The sequence below is a fragment of the Peromyscus eremicus genome, chromosome 3 (genome assembly GCF_949786415.1).
Source record: "Peromyscus eremicus chromosome 3, PerEre_H2_v1, whole genome shotgun sequence".
NCBI lineage: Eukaryota > Metazoa > Chordata > Mammalia > Rodentia > Cricetidae > Peromyscus > Peromyscus eremicus.
This window is the reverse complement of record NC_081418.1, coordinates 21056289-21073887: the sequence shown is the minus strand read 5'-3', so window position 1 is coordinate 21073887 and position 17599 is coordinate 21056289. Positions and strand designations below refer to the sequence as shown.

Genomic DNA, 17599 nt, shown 5'->3' with positions numbered 1-17599 from the left:
ATTGAGGTGGCCAAAATGATACCAAGTAAAACAGATTTCCAGACAAAGCAGCACAGAAAACAAGCAGGGTCACAAATGTGTAGACTTTACAGTTCATCAAGTAGAAGTAATACTGCTAAGCTTTAAAATATAAAGAACAAAATTATAAGAATAAATGTACCAGCTTAGCAAGCAATTATAGCAGACTTGTGTCAGGAATTGTTTCTTAAAATAGGGGTAAAGTCAAACAGAACAAGGGGGTTTGAACAGCATAGTAGAAAGCCATACATATAAGATAGCATGTTTTCAGGCACACATGGACTAATTTTTAATACATTATGAATCAGACTTAAATCTATTTTCAAAAGCCTATATTCTACATACCTTTACATTTGACTTCAAGAAAATTAAATTAGATAAGAATGATCAGAAGAATATCCTATAAATCTGTCCATATGAAATTCAAACACATTCCTTTTATATCCGGTTAAAGGAAGAAACCACTGTGGAAATAAAAAATTGTCATAACGAAATCAAAATCCAAAGAAAAACTTGATGCCCAGCTTGAAATGAGGCCATCTTCATGTTGTGAGACTATGTGACAGCTTAGAAAAGAGGAAAGCCCGGAGGTGGAGGTGCACAGACTCCTAGGGTGCCTCAGACCACAGTAAACCCAAGGCTTGTCAGGAGCCAAGCAGGGAGCAGAACGTTCACGATTAGGAATTTCTCAATGGGACTTGTGAAAAGTTCAAAGAACAAACACAAATTTCACCAATTGGTAAGAAAAAAGAAGAAAGAAATGGGCATAAGTAAGTCTGATGAAGAAGAAAAGACAGGGTGTAGTTACATATGTTGTAAAAATCAAGCTGAGACTCGTTTTGTGTGTGTGTGTGTGTGTGTGTGTGTGTGTGTGTGTGTGTGTGTGTGTATGTGGTTTCAGGGCTGACCATTTTGTCTTAGCTAACCAGTCAGGGGCCTCATCTGTAAGAGACACCAGTCCTTCCTTTCTTGGCTGTCAGTGGTTGCCTATAAGTTCTTTGTCCAGTAGAACCCCTTGAGTTCTCCCCCTTAGATTTTAATTAAAAATATAAAAATAAATTAAAATGCTAGTTGTATGATTAAAAAAAATCAGAGAGTGTTATGAAAAACATGCCACAAACTCAACAGATGAAATGATCGAGTCAATAAAGCAACAGACTCAGAGATAAATGCAAACTCTAAATTATATGCAGCCACGGAAAAAACTAAACATGCTGTCAATTTTTTTCCTCACAAATCAAATATAGGGAAGGCTCTGATGGATTTGTAGGACAGTTCTACCAATTCTAGAAAATAGATGTCCCTGTTTTTATGGGAACTCTTAAAGGGGTATTTAGAAAGAAAATATTGCCCATCTGATTTTGCAAGGACAACATAATACCAAGGCCATAGGAGAAAAGGGGGAGTACAGACTAATTAAAACGAATCCATCATTATGCATAAAAAAGACAATGCATGTTACAGAGCAAAAGGCTGCCTCCTCTTTAAAATAAGGAACACTACAGGCATGCTCACTGCCATCACATTAATATTCACTGTGCTGGAGCTCCTGAAATAACAGGCCAGAGAGAAAACGGCAGGCTAGGAAAGGGAAAGAAAGCCCCGTCGTGAGTAGAGGAAATGAACACCTGTGTAAATAACAGCACGGAGATACACAAACCACAGGAATACGTGAGCTATGCTGACAAGGGATAAAGATGTCCCACAGAGGAGTAGTTCCATTTCTGCATAACAAGAGATGTTAATATTTTTAAATGATATTTACAAAAGCAACTGAAAGCAGGTGGTACTGAAGGATGCTCACATCAAAAGATATATAAACCTCCTAACATTGAAGTCTAGTGTGCACTGGATAGTGCGTTGGACTTCTAAAGTGTGTGTGTGTGTGTGTGTGTGTGTGTGTGTGTTGTAAGTGTAGAAAGGGGGCTGTGAGACTGGTATAAAGGATCTTGAGGGATGGAGAAGGGGAAAGGAGAGTGTAATGAGATACATGAAAGCACAAAGGGGAACTATTTGAGAGAAGAAAGAGGACCAGCAGGAGGCTGGGGGCTGGGGAGATGACTCAGTTGTTAAAATGCCTGCTGTGCAATCATGAGGACCTGAGTTCAAATCCCAGGCACCCATGTGAAAATCGAGGCACTGTGCTACGAGCCTCCAAGCCTTGCTCTAGGGAAGTGGAAACAGCCCACTTCACAAACCAGCGCCTAGCCAAATTAGTGAAGCTCCAGATTCAGTGAGAGATGCTGTCTCAAAACCTAAGGTAGGGGTGATAGGAGACACCAGGCGTTGATCTTTACCCTGTATATGTACACAGACATGTATTTGTGAACACACTCATATACCGTACATACATACAGAGTAGAGCAGTGGGGGAGAGAGATGAAGAAAAGCCAGTTAAGATAACGTATGTGAATGAAATTTCCATAACGACACCCAATGCTTCGTTAGCTTACTTAAAAACTAGTTTCAAAATATAAATTTAACAGTTTTCTTTCAGGACACATGACTATAATGAAAAAACATATATGATAAAGACCCGGAGACATCACCACAACCTTCAGAATCCTGGCTACCTCTGGAACAAGAGATGGGTGTGTATTTACACACAGGCACTCAGGAGTCTGGAAACACATTGCTCATTTTTCCTTTCTTAAGTTTGCTGGCAAGTACCAGGATGTTCCTTTTCCTTTTGTTGTCTTGTATCTTTGTTTAAATCATAGTGGAATTAAATTTTTCCTTCTTCAGGTCACTAGGTAGATCTGTGAGTTAAAAAAAAAAAAAGAAAGGCAACAAGATAAAAAGAACACAGATTTTTATATACATGGTATCCCTGCTGGAAAGCAGAAAATCCCCAAATAGAGCCAATCTAAGTGAGTATGCACTGCATTTCAAAGAACAACAGAGACCTTGCAACTGTGGACCCACCTCTAAAATGCACAGAGGTCAAAACAAACTTAAAAGCCATCTCAACGAGGTCTGTTTATGCGGCATCCCCTTGGCCTCCATTTGGCATTTCTGGTTATAAAAATATTAAAAGAAAAAGAGGCTATCAAGTTGAGAGTGGGGGGCACATGGGAGGAGCTGGAGGCAGGACAGGGAGGGAGAAGTGATGCAATTGTATTTTAATTGAAAATTATTTTTATTAATTAATTTTTCCCAGCCCGATCAGTTTCCCCTCCCTCCTCCCTCCCAGCCCCTCCACCATCCTCCTCTCTTCCCACCCAGCCATTCCTTCTCCTTTCAAAATTATTATTTTAAAAAGAATGTTTCCCTCAGCCAGAGAGAAGATTTAAGCTGCTTTGAAAGAGGTCAGAACAACTCCATTGTACTCTGCTGGTGTTTGTGGGTTTGACTCAAAACGACCCACATGCTAAAATAGCATCCTTGGGGATTGCAGAGTATCCTGTTATTCACCTTTGTTACATAGGATAGAGTTCCAATGAAAGGTTGTTACATAATTTCATTCAAAGCAATGATTTTCGTTTGTGTTGCTTACTTTGCTTGGCTTGTATAAGGAAGTGACAGAGTTGTTTAATACTTTCCATTTCATACTGTAATAATTCCCACTGCTTTCTTGGGTTACAATATTAGATTGTATATTTAAGTTCTTTGCTTCAAAAACTGTAAATTTAGTATCTTTGAATACTTTCATCTCCTATTTTTGTTTTAGGAAAACATGTTCACACACACACACACACACACACACACACACACACACACACACCCATATGAATCTTAAGATGATACAGCTGAAAATTCTTGCCAAGGCCAATTTATGCACACAGCATGCATGTTCCACAGTAGAGGTAAAATCCCTGTTTTTGACTAAGGATGTGTGGCTCTAGATGAAATTAGGTGACTGTCATCTGAAATTTCAGGTATGCCTATTTCTTTTTTGTTTTTGTTTTGACAGTTCCAAGGCAAGATTTTTTTTTTTTTTGAAAAGAGCAGAAATGAGAGTAGAACATCATGATCTTGCAGAATAGTCAGGGTTCCTAGAAATGTGACAGAAATGTTAGAGGAGAAGAAAATCATTTTCCCCAGAAGAGACAAAGTCATTAAGGCATACCTCACTAATCTGAAGGAGTCAAGAGTTCAGCCACTGAGGCATCTGCCACTTCTCCATCAAATAAGAGACTGCTCGCACTGGAATACAGGAAGATTTCAGAAATCCTCTCAAAAAGAAGCACAAAGTTATAGAAAAATTGATATACCCAAGATGGCATCAATTATACACGTTTAATAACTGATTTATTGTGTAAGCAGCCAGAAAGCTTGCTGACCCTTGGTGTGTATCAAAATTGATGTTTCTTAATCTTTTGTTGTATGAACATTTTAGAGGTGTTCTTTGTATGGTTAGTTTATCAGTTGGTTGGTTGGTTAGGTTTTCTTACCCTTGAACAATGCCTTGCATGTAGAAGTTGTGAAATTAATATTTCTTGAATGAATGACATGTTCAGGGTTAAAATTTCAAAGGATAAAAATGACAAGTTGTGATTTAGGACTGAGTAAATACTCGGGATGGTGTTTCATGTAGGGTGAGAATATCTCACCAGCAGATGAAAAGTAAAATACTCTGGGTAGCAGGATCAAGCAATTGGAAAGTAAATGAGCTTTAAAGCCTCAAAGATGCATATTTAAGATGCAGCTTGCTGGACTGAAAAACTTCGTAATCAATCAGATTACAATACCTTTCTGTCTATTTTATAAGACCTCTGTCTTTGTTCTTCAGAAAATCCTCTGTGAGATAGATGGATAATAGATGATAGATAGATAGATAGATAGATAGATAGATAGATAGATAGATAGATAGATAGGCAGACAGACAGATAGACTATAATCATTCATTAGTTCTGGAAATACTGAACTATTCTTTAAATGTTGATTATTCCTTTCATCTAGATTTCATGATGACGGGAAAGGATAGAGACATTTTTGTATTCCACACTGTGAGACATTTATATTCTGATTATAGAAAAGAGTCTTCCAAGTACACATAATTGATAGCTTAATACATGCATACTGTTGAAGGCTTGCTTGTTCTGAGTTAACTCCAGTCCAGGTGGCAGCTGGGAACACAAGACTGATGCCAGCCAGGACTACCTAGACTCGGTGTCCCTAGAGCGCCTGAGCCCAGGTGTTGGGAGAATAGGGAGGGTTGAAAGGACAATGACAAGAGAGGCACAGCAAAGCAAGTCTCAGAAATGTGGTTGAGCACCTGACCAGAGGAACTGAGCCTTAGAACTGTCAGCCGCCTTTGCTCCCCCACTCCCTCCAAGTCTGCCAAATGGAAGTTACAGGAAAGGTAGGGGCTGTCTTAGAAATGTTAACCCACTGCCATCTCCCACTGCTGTCTCCCATTGCTGCCTCCTTGAAGCACAGCTTAGGATTCAGTTCTTGTTTCTCATTGCTCATTGGCACATGTGGTGACAGGCAGTTCAGGGATTTCAGTGACAATGCTGTTGAATCCTCTTTATATCCTCCATATCTATTAAACATTCATATTTTTGCCAGGTGTATCTTTCTACCTGTTCTAACTTTCATTTCAATACCTTTTTCTTTGATTGGGTCTCAGTCTATTAGTTGAGACTTTGCATTGAGATTTTGGTTTTAGCGACCATCCACTTCAAATCTTAAAGTTCTATTGGTTGTTTAAAAACCTTTCTTAGTGTTTTATTCTTTGGTTTTTCTCATTTCTTGGTAGGTTGGGTTTTAACTATGGGGACTTATTCTGCCTTAGGTTAAAAGGTTTGTCTCCAAACTGGTCTTACTCTCATTTCTTACAGACGAGCCAGGCATTTTGATAACCTTCAAAGCCCTTACTTAACACTACCTTCTTGAATGTAACTTCCCACTTTTTGTGGTAATACAGATTGGAACCTCAGATTCTAAGAAAAGTGTCCTCAGGATGATGGACTTTCCAGAAGCTCTCTTTATTCCCTTTCTCAGAGCCAGGACAAAAAGCCAAGTGTCTTTATTGCCCGCCAGTGCAAAGGAACATATTTTCTGGATTTCTCTTTACTGTGTGTACAATTATTCATAGTTCCTTGATTTCCCCCTAAGGGTTTCAGTCTCATTTCCTACCTCTACAAGTCCAGGGTCATATCTCCTGATTTTTTTTAGATTTATTTTTATTATTTTAATTGTATAGACGTGTGTGTGTGTGTGTGTGTGTGTGTGTGTGTGTGTGTGTGTACATGTGGATGAATGCACATGAGTGCAGGTGCCTGAAGAGGTCAAAGGCATCAGAATCCCTGAAGCTGGAGTTAGAGATGGTTGTGAACCACCTGATGTAGATTCTAGGAATCAAACTCAGGTCCACTGGAAGAACAAGAGCTCTTAACTGCTGAGCCATCTCTCCAGCCTCTCTCTGGGTCTTTCATAAACACTGTGCCTATAGCCTTCAGGGCTTCGGGCTAATTCATTTTGCCAATCTTCCTTTATCTCCTAAGGATTTCCTTCAATTTCATATAACTCAGCTGTTTAGTCAAGATGTTTCTTAGCCGGACAGTTCCTTGGCTCTCTAAACTGCCTTGAAAGAAAATGTCCAACTTACCTAGAATGCTCAACCATATCACAGTATTTCACCACTGACAAACAATTTCAAAGGAAGAAAGACTGGTTTTTGTTCACAGTTTCAAAAATTTTAGTCTGTAGTCAGCTGGCTCTGTGGTTTCAATGCAGAGGGACACACTGTAGGCTGCTTACCTCATAGTGGCCAGGAATCAGTCAAGACAGAAGGGAGATGAGACTAGGGAAAATTTTTCCAGAGCATTCTCTTGTAACCTACTTCTTTCAAATGGGCCCCAGCCCTGACTTTCCAACACTTGACAACAATGTCACTGTATTATGAATGCATTAAGGGATTATCTGTTGATGAGATTAGATCCCTCAAAATTCAGTCACTTCTCCCAAACCGCAGCTCTGAATACTGCTGCACTTGGAACCACGTCTTCACATGAGCCTTTTGGAGGCAGGAGGCTCATAGTTAGAACAAACACCTTTAAAATAGAATATATTACATATTTCATGTTTCTTATATTCAGATTATTCTTAAATATTTCATAGACCTTATTTACTTTAATGTAAATGTATTTTCCCTTTTTGCTATTTGCTTTTTAGACAGTGTCTCTATAGTCCATACTGGCCTCAAAACCATGGCAATTCTCCTGTCTCAGCCTCCAGAGTTCTGGAATTGCAAGCAAGAGCCACCATATCAGCAAAATTTATACAGTTTTTAGGACTTGTGTCAAGTGAGAATTAAGTGCAAAATGTATTTGGAGCTTTAGGATTTTGAACATAAACAACAAGTGACAGCTTAGCATTGTGAATATGCATACGTCAGTAAGAGAAGAATAAAAGCCACAAACATCTACACTTGTGATAGGATTTGACTCCACAGAGGGAACTGAATTGCCAAAAGCAGGAATCCAAAGAGACTAATGTTTCCTGTAAAGCTCTTGTTTACTTTCAAGTTTGGACAATATGTAAATATTTAATTTTCAAAAGTAATTTCCAAACTTAAAATTATAAGCCCATAAAGCTACTAATGTGGCTACCTATGAGTGAAAGTATGGAATTGGGTATGATTTTCCACTTCTTACACAACATGCTGCCTGAGCCGTTAGTAATAAATGTTTTCATATGCTTTAATACAGAAATTAAAGTTTGGAAATCACCTGGGCACACCCTTCATGTAAATAAAAATATTTTAACAATTTATGCCACAGTATGAGGGGAACAAGAGATTAAAACAATTAGTGGGCAATTTAGTCACTTAGTGTGAAGAACACTAAAAATCTTTAGAGGAGCTGAGTGTGGTATCACACACCTGTAATCCCAGCCCTATGGAAGTGGAGACAGGAGGATTGTTAATTCAAGGCCAGCTGGAACTACTACACAGGAAGGCTGGCAAACAAAGCAACAGCAACAAAAACTTTAAAAAGAAAACAGCTTACTTCAAAGCTGAATCTTAAAGATAACAACTATTTATAGGTATAAACTGAGTGTTATGTTGTGAACATTTTAGAAGAGTTGAGCAAGATTGGAGAAGATTGGGAAAAGAGTGGCATGGTGGCTAAACCCTGTAAGCCCAGCACTGGAAAGGCCAAGTCAGGAGAACTATTGTGAGTCTGAGGCCAGCCTGAGTTACAGTGTCTCAACCAAACAGAAGAAAATCAAAAGGATGAAGGAAGTTGCTGTTGTGGTAGATACGTTGTGTCCCCAGAGGTTCTTGTACTGGAACATGAGTCACTTGTGGCAGAAGTGAGGTGGTGGAAACTTGAAGAGATGGAGACTGGAAGAAGGTAGCTACATCCTGAGGGATTCTCTCTCATGAGAAGTGGGGTCTCATGGGTCTGGTAGGAGAGGATTCCATTCCAAGGAGAGCTAATTGTACATGGTGAGTGTTTTGGTTAGAATTTGTATTGCTGTGAAGAGACACTATGACCACTGTTGTGGGATAATCTTTTTGTACACTGTGAAGCTATGTCTTTGCCAAGGTGCTTTCTGATTGGTTTAATAAAGAACTGAATGGCCAATAGCTAGGCAGGAGAAGATAGGTGGGATTTCTGGGGAGAGAGTGGAAGAGGAGAAGGAATCTAGGCATGCAGATTTTACCAGCAGACTCGGAGCAAGTTGAACTTGCTGTACGGAGGAGAGATAACCAAGCCATGTGGCAGAATGTAGATTTAAAATATGGGTTAATTAAGTTATGAGCTAGTTTAAAACAAGCCTAAGCTAAGGCTAATCTTGTATAATTAAGTTCCAGGAAAGGCACAAAGCTACGCAGAGAAACCCTGTCTCGAAAAAACAAAAACAAAATAATAATAATAATAATAATAATAATAATAGTAATAATAAATCTCCATGTCATTATTTGTGAGTTGGCAGCCCAAAGGAAAGTCCTACTATACACCATGGCAGCTCTTATAAAGAAAAGCATTTCACTGAGGTGACAGTTTACAGAGCAGAGGTTCAGTCCATTATCATCATGGTAGGGAGCATGGTGGTGTGCAGGCAGACATGGAGCTGGCTACATCTTGATCAGAAGGCAATAGGAAGAGGACTAAAACACTTGGCAGTATCTTGAACATATGTAAGACCTCAAAGCCCACCTCCACAGTGACACACTTCCTCCAACAAAGCTACACCTCCTAATAGTGCCACTCCTCATGTGCTTATGGGGGCCAATTACATTCAAACTACCACAGTGAGGATGGTCCCTGCCCAGTCTCTTGCTTCCTTGCTCCCATGTGTGGACGTGCACCTGTTAGCATCCAGCCAGTTCCCTTCCCACTTTTCCATTTTACTGTGACATGGCCAAGGTGCCCTCACCAGGATGCCACCATCAGATACATGAGCTAAACAAATCTCCTTTTAAGTTACCCATTCCCAGGTTATAGCAACACAAAGTGGACCTGGGTATGCTGAGACTCCTGTGTGGCTTACCAAAGATGAGAAATCCTACTTCTAGAAAGAACACCATTTCAGCATGGCCTCTCAGCAGATCAACTGAAGGGAACCAGTGGCTACATCCTGACAGTGCTCAAAAGAAACGTTACCATTTACTCACTGAAATTTACAAAAACCTTGGAATGGGTTTCTTCCATCACTCTTCTCCACATTCCAGTCATCTGTAAGACCTTGGAAGACTAACTGAGGAACACATAAAGGGGCTGGCAGGAAGTTGGGTTGGCTCTTTAGGAAGAATCACATTAACTGTATGTCCTCCGACAGCTTTATAGTTTTGAAACATTAAAATTGATTCCCCAGGGAGGAATTCCCTTCATGAGGTAAGGTCTGTGAGACACAGTGCTTTTGGTCGGCTGCCTTCTGTTTCTCCCCTGCTGTGGTGGACTTAGGTTGTTTAACAAAGCTAATATACACCAGTGAAGTCTGTCATCAAACTGAACTTTGACGGTGTCTTTCCAGAAGAAATTTTGCCAACTTTCCATATGGAGGCTGGATCTGAGAAGCAAGCAGACTGCAATCATTGTCTAATCCCCAGTGCCCACTGGGACAGTCCCTCTCATACTTGAAGCAGGCCTGGTCTGCTTCAAACTACCCTGACTGCACAGGGACTATGCCACCTGCTTCCTTGACCCTTGATCATATTGTTGGTTTCTTCTTCATTATTATGCCTCCTTATGTCTCCTTTTTCTCTTAGTTTCTACTTTGTAGCTCACTTCTTCTTACCAGTGTAAAAGTGTTAACTTCAATAAAATGGAAAATTTTCATGTTTATATTTTCTACTGCATTTTACACTTATTTTCTCACTAAGGAAATATCCATTTCCTAAAGAAATTTCAGTCTTTAGACTTTAGAGGCTCCCACATTCCCAAGGATTTCTCAATAACTCTTTGTCCATATCAGTAGACTCTGAACATTGTTTTGATTTAGAATAGCTTTTGGCAACTTGGAAACTTTCACAGTCTAAGGAAGAGTGAGCAGAAGTGGAGGAAAACACTCTTAGCACAGAACAGAACCTGTGAGATAAACAATTCTTACAGAATTCGTGTATTCCAGTTATGATTTTTAAGTCTGCGTTCCAAGATTTCCCCATTAAGACTTTTAGCATAAGTCAAATTTCATGAATATGTAATGGATTTCAGTTTACATTAGTTCTGCCACTAAATAAAACATTATCTCAAAAGAAAACTTCACTTATGATCCCCTGAAGAATCCATTAAAGCAGCTTCTCTTCATGCTGACTGATGTCTTTATCGCAAATGGTCATGGACACAAGGGTTGAGGGGCACCCCTCCATCACATATTATCTGGTACATAAAATCATCTAAGTAGAAAAAAAACATTTTAAAGTGCTGTTTTCTGGTAGTACTCAATTTGTAAACATCCAGAGTTAAGGAACAGAAAACATTCTGGTTTTCAGGATAAAATTAAAATCTATTCATCTTTCTTTTAGGAAATGAAAATTATAAAGATACAATACAAAAGTAGAAAAGCCATACTTCAGGTGAAATGCCCAGAGCCGACCAAAGCAGAGGTGATTTCTGACAGCTACACATAAGTCCTGTCCACAAATCCACCCCGAATGCAATTATAGTCAAGTATAACTCGAAGTACCTTCAGCTTTTGTTCTTGTTGCCTCCTGGGTCTCCTGACAGGTGTTTGTGTCAACCCCAGACTCCAGTTCAGCCATGAGCAAAGAACTGAGACCTTTGCAAAAGGCTCTATTTCTGTTTTTGTATCAGAAAAACATGTTAGCACTCCCTTGAGTGCCCCCTTCCCACCTCCCCATCTCCACTTGCTTGAATCCTCTCTCCCTGACCTACCAGAATCCCCCATTTCACACTGGTTATAAATTAGGGTACTCATCCCACTACAGCTTGGTTTCACAGATCTCAAAACAATATTCAAAATTTTTCAAGTTGTAGTAATTATATTGCATGGATAGCTAAAAGATAACACACACAGAGGCAATTTTCACTTTTCTGCTTGCAAACAGAGAAGCCTTGTCCTACTCTACCCTGGGAAAGTTGAGTCCAGGTGAGAGGATCAGGAGGACTGCTCATCTCCAAGGAAACAAAACCTTCAAAGTCTGGTGTAAGAAACTCAGAGATTTTTCTCACTCCCCATGTCTCTGTTTCCTTTGTCAGTATATCCCAAATGGGTTCTCCTTTGCCAAAAGCAAAATCCAGGCATGGGAAGGCAACATTTTGTAAGATTCTAATAAACATGTAGGACAGGTACACAGAGACAGATAGACACACACACACACACACACACACACACACACACACACCTCTGCTTTTCCTGTCGTCTCTCACGTGCATTCCTCTCTGTTTCCTCCCATGTCCCCCACCATTATAAAATGAGAGTATCAAACCTACCTTATAGTTAGAAATTTTAAGCAACATAGAAAAATAGCCTACTATATGCTTATATGGGGCCTTCCCTTTTCACAAAAGGGCTACTGTAGGATAAATTAAAACTTTTCCATGTAGGAAATGAAAATGGCCAAGTAATTCCCAATCCAATGGGAGATGAAGGCCAGAGCATCACAAAGATAAGATTAGAGATAAATACTGAGCTTCCAAAGGCAAGGTGATTGTAGTTATCATAATGGGCAACACAGACAAAGCAATTGTCCATAATGGCCTGACCCAAAATGGTCAGCACAGGTAAAATGAATTTTATGGTGGCATGACTCTTAAGGATCTTTGGGACTGGCTAATCAATCCTGATGTTTCCAAGCATGAAATAGATAAGCCTATTGAAGTTTTGTTTGATGTGTATAAATAGAAAATTTTTTAAACAAATGGAAGAAAGCCTCCATTGGGTCATGACAAAAGGAAATCTTAGCCTATGAACCAATTTCCAGTTTTGAGCCAGTTTGCAGACCCAGAACCCTTGAATGAAGAGGTAGACAGACAGATTCCCCTGAGGAAAGATCTTGATTTAAAAAAAAAAAACTAAGAATTTTAATGTTAGCCTTTCTCCAGTCCTTCACTGAAGGAACCTATGGCCTTTTACAAAGGTAACTCTGTACACTGAGAGAAAGGAAACAATCAGACATTCTGAGGTCTGTTGGATACTGATTCTGATTGACATTGATTCCAGGAGACCCCAAGAAACATTGTGACCCTCCAGTTAAAGCAGGGCTTATGGAGGTCAGGTGATTATTGAGTTTTGGCTGATGTCCAAATCACAGTAGGTCCAGTGGGTCCCTAGACCAATCCTGTGGTTATTTCCCCAGTCCCATAATGTATAATTAGGATAGATACACTTAAAAGTTTTAAGAATTCCCACTTTGTTCCCCTGACCTGTGGAGTGTGGGCTAATATGGTTGGAAAAGTTAATGGAAGCCTTTAAATTGCCTCTGCCTGAGAGAATAATGGAACAAAAACAGTACCACATCCTTAAAGGAGTTGCAGAAATTAGTGCCACCGTCAAGGACTTGAAAGATGCAAGAATGGTTGTAGCTAGAGTTTTCCTGCCTGGCCCACAGTCAGGACAAATCTCTCTCATCCGCCAGTCCCACAGCCACTCAGACCCAACCAAGTAAACACAGAGACTTATATTAGTTACAAACTGTATGGCCGTGGCAGGCTTCTTGCTAACTGTTCTTACAGCTTAAATTAATCCATTTCTATTAATCTATACCTTGCCACATGGCTCGTGGCTTACAGGCATCTTCACATGCTGTTTGTCATCGTGGCGGCTGGCAGTGTCTCTCTGAAAGCCTTCCACTTCCCAGCTTTATTCTCCTCCTTGTCCCGCCTACACTTCTTGCCTAGCCAATGGCCAATCAGTGTTTTATTTATTGACTAATTAGCAACACATTTGCCATACAGAACATCCCACAGCAGGTGGTGGTTCCCATCACATCTCCCTTTAACTCTCCCATCTTGTCAGGGCAGAAAACAGAAGGATCATGGAGAATGGCAGTTGACCATTAAGTACTTAACAAGGTAGTAACTCTGATTGCAGCTACTGTACCTGATGTAGCATCCTTACTTGAGCAGAATAACACATCTCCTGGTACATGGTACGCAGCTATTTATCTAGCAAATTCATTTTTCTCAGTACCTGTACATAAGGACCAGCAGAAGCAATTTGCTTTCAGTTGGCAAGATCAGCAGTATACCTTTACAGTTTTACCTCAGGGCTGCAGTAACTCTCCAACCCTGTATCATAACTTAGTTTGAAGGAATCTCTTCTGTCACTTCGATAATATGTAGGTGAAAGTTTCCTGTCCCAAATGCCTGGTCCCAAATAACCATTCTGAGGCTCATATTAATTATAAATGCTCGACCAATAGCTCAGGCTTGTTACTTGCTAACTCTTACACTTAAATTAACCCATATTTCTTATCTATGTTTTGCCATGTGGCTCATCATGACTTGTTACCTCATTTTCTATACTTCCTGCTTCCTCAGTGGCTGGTTTGCATCCCTCCTGACTCTGCCATTCCTCCTCCCAGAGTCCTCTGTGTCTGGATGTTCTGCCTATACTTCCTGCCTGGCTACTGGCCTGTCAGATTTTTATTAACCAATGAGAGTAATAAATAATACATATTCACAATGTACAGAAGGATTATTCCACAGTAGTATACCTTTACAGTTTTACTTTGGGGATGTAGTAACTCTCCAGCCCTGTGTCATAACTTGGTTTGAAGCAATCTCTTCTGTTACTTCCATAAAATACCACATTGGGCACTATACTGATGACATTATGTGAAATATTATTTTAAGGTGTGCTACATTTGTTTATGCTCTGGAACATATGCTTAATGATACAAAGATGTGTTGCATTCTTTTATGTTGCATTTATTTAACTCTGTGAAGCTGTGTTGCTTTGCCTGTCTAAAACACATGATGGTCTAATAAAGAGCTGAACAGCCAATAGCGAGGCAGGAGAAAGGATAGGCGGGACTGGCAGACAGAATATATGGAGGGAGAAATCTGGAAGAAGAAATAAGAAGGAACAAGAGAGGAAGGAAGAGGATGCTAGGGGCCAGCCACACAGCCGCCCAACCACACAGCCACCCAACCACACAGCCACACAGCCACACAGCCACCCAACCACACAGCCACACAGCCACACAACCACACAGCCACACAACCACACAGCCACACAGCTACACAGACACACAGCCACCCAACCACACAGCCACTCAGCCAGCCATGGAGTAAGAGTGAAAATAAGATTACAGAAGAAAAGGAAAAAGCCCAGAGGCAAAAGGTAGACAGGATAATTTAAGAAAAGTTGGCTAGAAACAAGCCAAGCTAAGGCTAGGCATTTATAAGTAATAAGCCTTTGTGTGTGACTTATTTGGGAGTTGGTTGGCAGGACCCCCAAAAAAAGCAGAAACAAACAACAACAACATTATGTTGATTGAATCAAATGAGCAGGAGGTATATATCACTTTGTACTTGTTGGTAACACATTTGTCCATCAGAGTATGGGAAACAAATCCAACCAAACTTCAAGGGCCTTCTACCTCAGTGCAGTTCTTAGGAGTCCAGTGGTGTGGGGCATGCAGAGATATTCCTTCTAAGGTGAAGGATAAGTTGTTGCACCTGGCCCCTTCCACCAATGTTTAGTGGGCCTATTTGGATTCTAGAGACAGCACATTCCTCACTTGGGTGTGTTACTCCAGCAATAGCTTACTTGGTATAATAATACCAAGTAATTAAGAAAGCTGCTAGCTTCAAGTGGGGCCTGGAACAAGAAAAGGCTCTTCAACAGGTCTAGGGTGCTATACAGGCATGCGTGTGTCTGTTGGTGTATACCCCTACCACATGCTTATTAGAATCTTACAAACTGTTGCCTTCCCATGCCTGGATTCTGCAATGGATCAGCAAAGGAACCCCTTTTGGGGTATACCAACAAAGATAACAATGACGTAGGCAGTGAGAAAAAAAATCTCTGAGCTTCTGATGGTAAACTTTTAATGGTTTTATTTCTTTGGAGAAAAACAATCCTGATCTTGATATCCAGATCCAGCAGACCTGATGCTTGAGGTGTCAGTGGCAGGTAGGGAAGCTGTTTGGAGCCTTTGGCAGGCTCTTATGGGTGAGTCACAGAAAAGAACTTTAGGATTTTGGAGCAAGACATCTGCAGACAACTATCCTCCCTTTGAAAGACAGTTTTGGGCCTGCTATTGGACCTTAGTGGAAACTGGACATTTGACAGGGGGCCACCATGTAGCCATGTGACCTGAGCTCCCATCTTGAGCATAAAGTAGGACATGCCCAGCAGCAATCTATTATCAAATGGGATTGGTCTATTTGACCAGGCCTGAGCAGGTCCTGAAAGCACAAGCAAGTTACACCAAAAATAGGTTGCCCAAATACCTATGGTTTCTACTTCTGTTACAATGCTGTCTGCTGCCAAGCATGCTCCTATAGCCTCATGGGTGTGCCCTATAATAAGTTGACTAAGGAATAGAAGACTAGGGCCTGGTTTACTGATAATTCTGCATATTATGCAGGTACCACCCAGAAGTGGACAGATACAGCATTACCACTCCTTTCTGGGACAACCTTGAAAGAAACCAGTGAAGAAAAATCTCCAGAGTGGGTAGAACTTCAAGCTCTATACATGGCCATACATTTTGTATTGCAGGAGAAATGGCCATGTGTGTGTGATTGTTTAATGATTCATGGGCTGTAGCCAATGGATTGGCTGGATGGTCAGGTACTTGGAAATAGCATGATTGGAAAACTGGTAAGAAAGACATCTGAGGAAGTATATGGATAGATCTCTCCATGGGTGAAGGATGTAAAGATACTTGTGTCCCTGTATATGCTTATCAAAAGGTGACTTCAGCTGAGAAGGTCAATAATCAAGTAGACAGGATGATCCATTCTGTGGACAGTCAGACTCTTTTCCCAGCCATTACATCTCTGCCCCACGGGCCCACAGAACAAAGTAGCCCTGGTAGCTGAGATGGGTCATGCATGGGCTCAACAACATGGACTTCATTCACCAAGGATGACCTGGCTATAGCTGCTTCTAAGTGCTAGATCTGCCAACATCAGAGACCAATATTGATCTCCAGACATGGCATCACTTCCCAGGGTGACCAGCTAGTGACCTAGTGGCAGATTGGACCACTTTTTCCAAGGAAAAAAAAACATTTTTTTCTTGCTACACTAGTTACTTATTCTGGTTATAGATTTGCCTTTCCTGCCCAAACCACCATCCATAGACTTACAGAATGCCTTATCCACCATCATGGTATTCCACACAGTATTGCTTTCGACCATGGAACTCACTTCACAGCCACAGAAATGTGACAGTGGGCCCATGGAATCCACTGGTCTTACCATGTTTTATACCATCCTGAAGCAGCTGTCCTGATTTTAAAAAGATGGAATGGCCTTTTAAAGACACAGTTACAGCACCAATTAGGTGGCAGCAGCCTAGAAGGCTGGGACAGGGTTTCTCAGAAGGCAGTAGTATATCCTTTGAATCAGCATCCACTCCATGGTACAGTTTCTCTCATAGCTAGGATCCAAGATTCCAGGAATTAAGGGGAGAAAATGAGAATACCACCCCTAGTGACTCAGTAGAAAATTTTTTGCTTCCTATTCCCATGACCTTAAGTTCGGCTGACCTAGATGTTTTGTTCCAGAAGGTGGAACACTCCTGCCTATAGACACAACAAACATTCCATTGACCTCAAAGCTCAGACCTCCCCATGACCATGTTGGGCTTCAGATGCCCTTAAGCCAACAGGCTAAGAAAGGAATAAAAGTGTTAGGAAGAGTGATTGATCCTGCTAACCAAGGGGTAATTGGATTGCTTCTTCACAATGGAGGTAAGAAAGATTATGTCTGGAGTATAGGAGATCCTTTAAGGCATCTCTTGGTGCTACCACATCCTGTGATTAAAGTCAACGGGAAACTACCACAGCCTAATCCAGGCAGGATGACAAAGGGCACAGACCCTTCAGGAATAGAGTTATGGGTCACTGCTCCAGGAAAAGAGCCAAGGCCTGCTGAAGTGCTTGCTGAAGGTAGATGAAATACAGAACGAGTGGTAGAGAAAAGTAGTTATAAATACCAGCTAAAGCCATGTGATCACTTGCAGAACTAAAGATTATAATTGA

General features: G+C 40.7%; 1 long non-coding RNA gene across 1 annotated transcript; it reads right to left on the bottom strand.

Annotated features, from left to right (window-relative positions):
- Nucleotides 1-362: 362 nt before the first annotated feature.
- LOC131905677 (uncharacterized) lies at nt 363-17078 on the bottom strand. The gene is made up of 3 exons (XR_009378012.1): nt 16764-17078; nt 2555-2777; nt 363-482 (listed from the first exon to the last, which is right to left on the bottom strand). It is a non-coding gene; the product is annotated as an uncharacterized LOC131905677 (long non-coding RNA).
- Nucleotides 17079-17599: the final 521 nt, after the last annotated feature.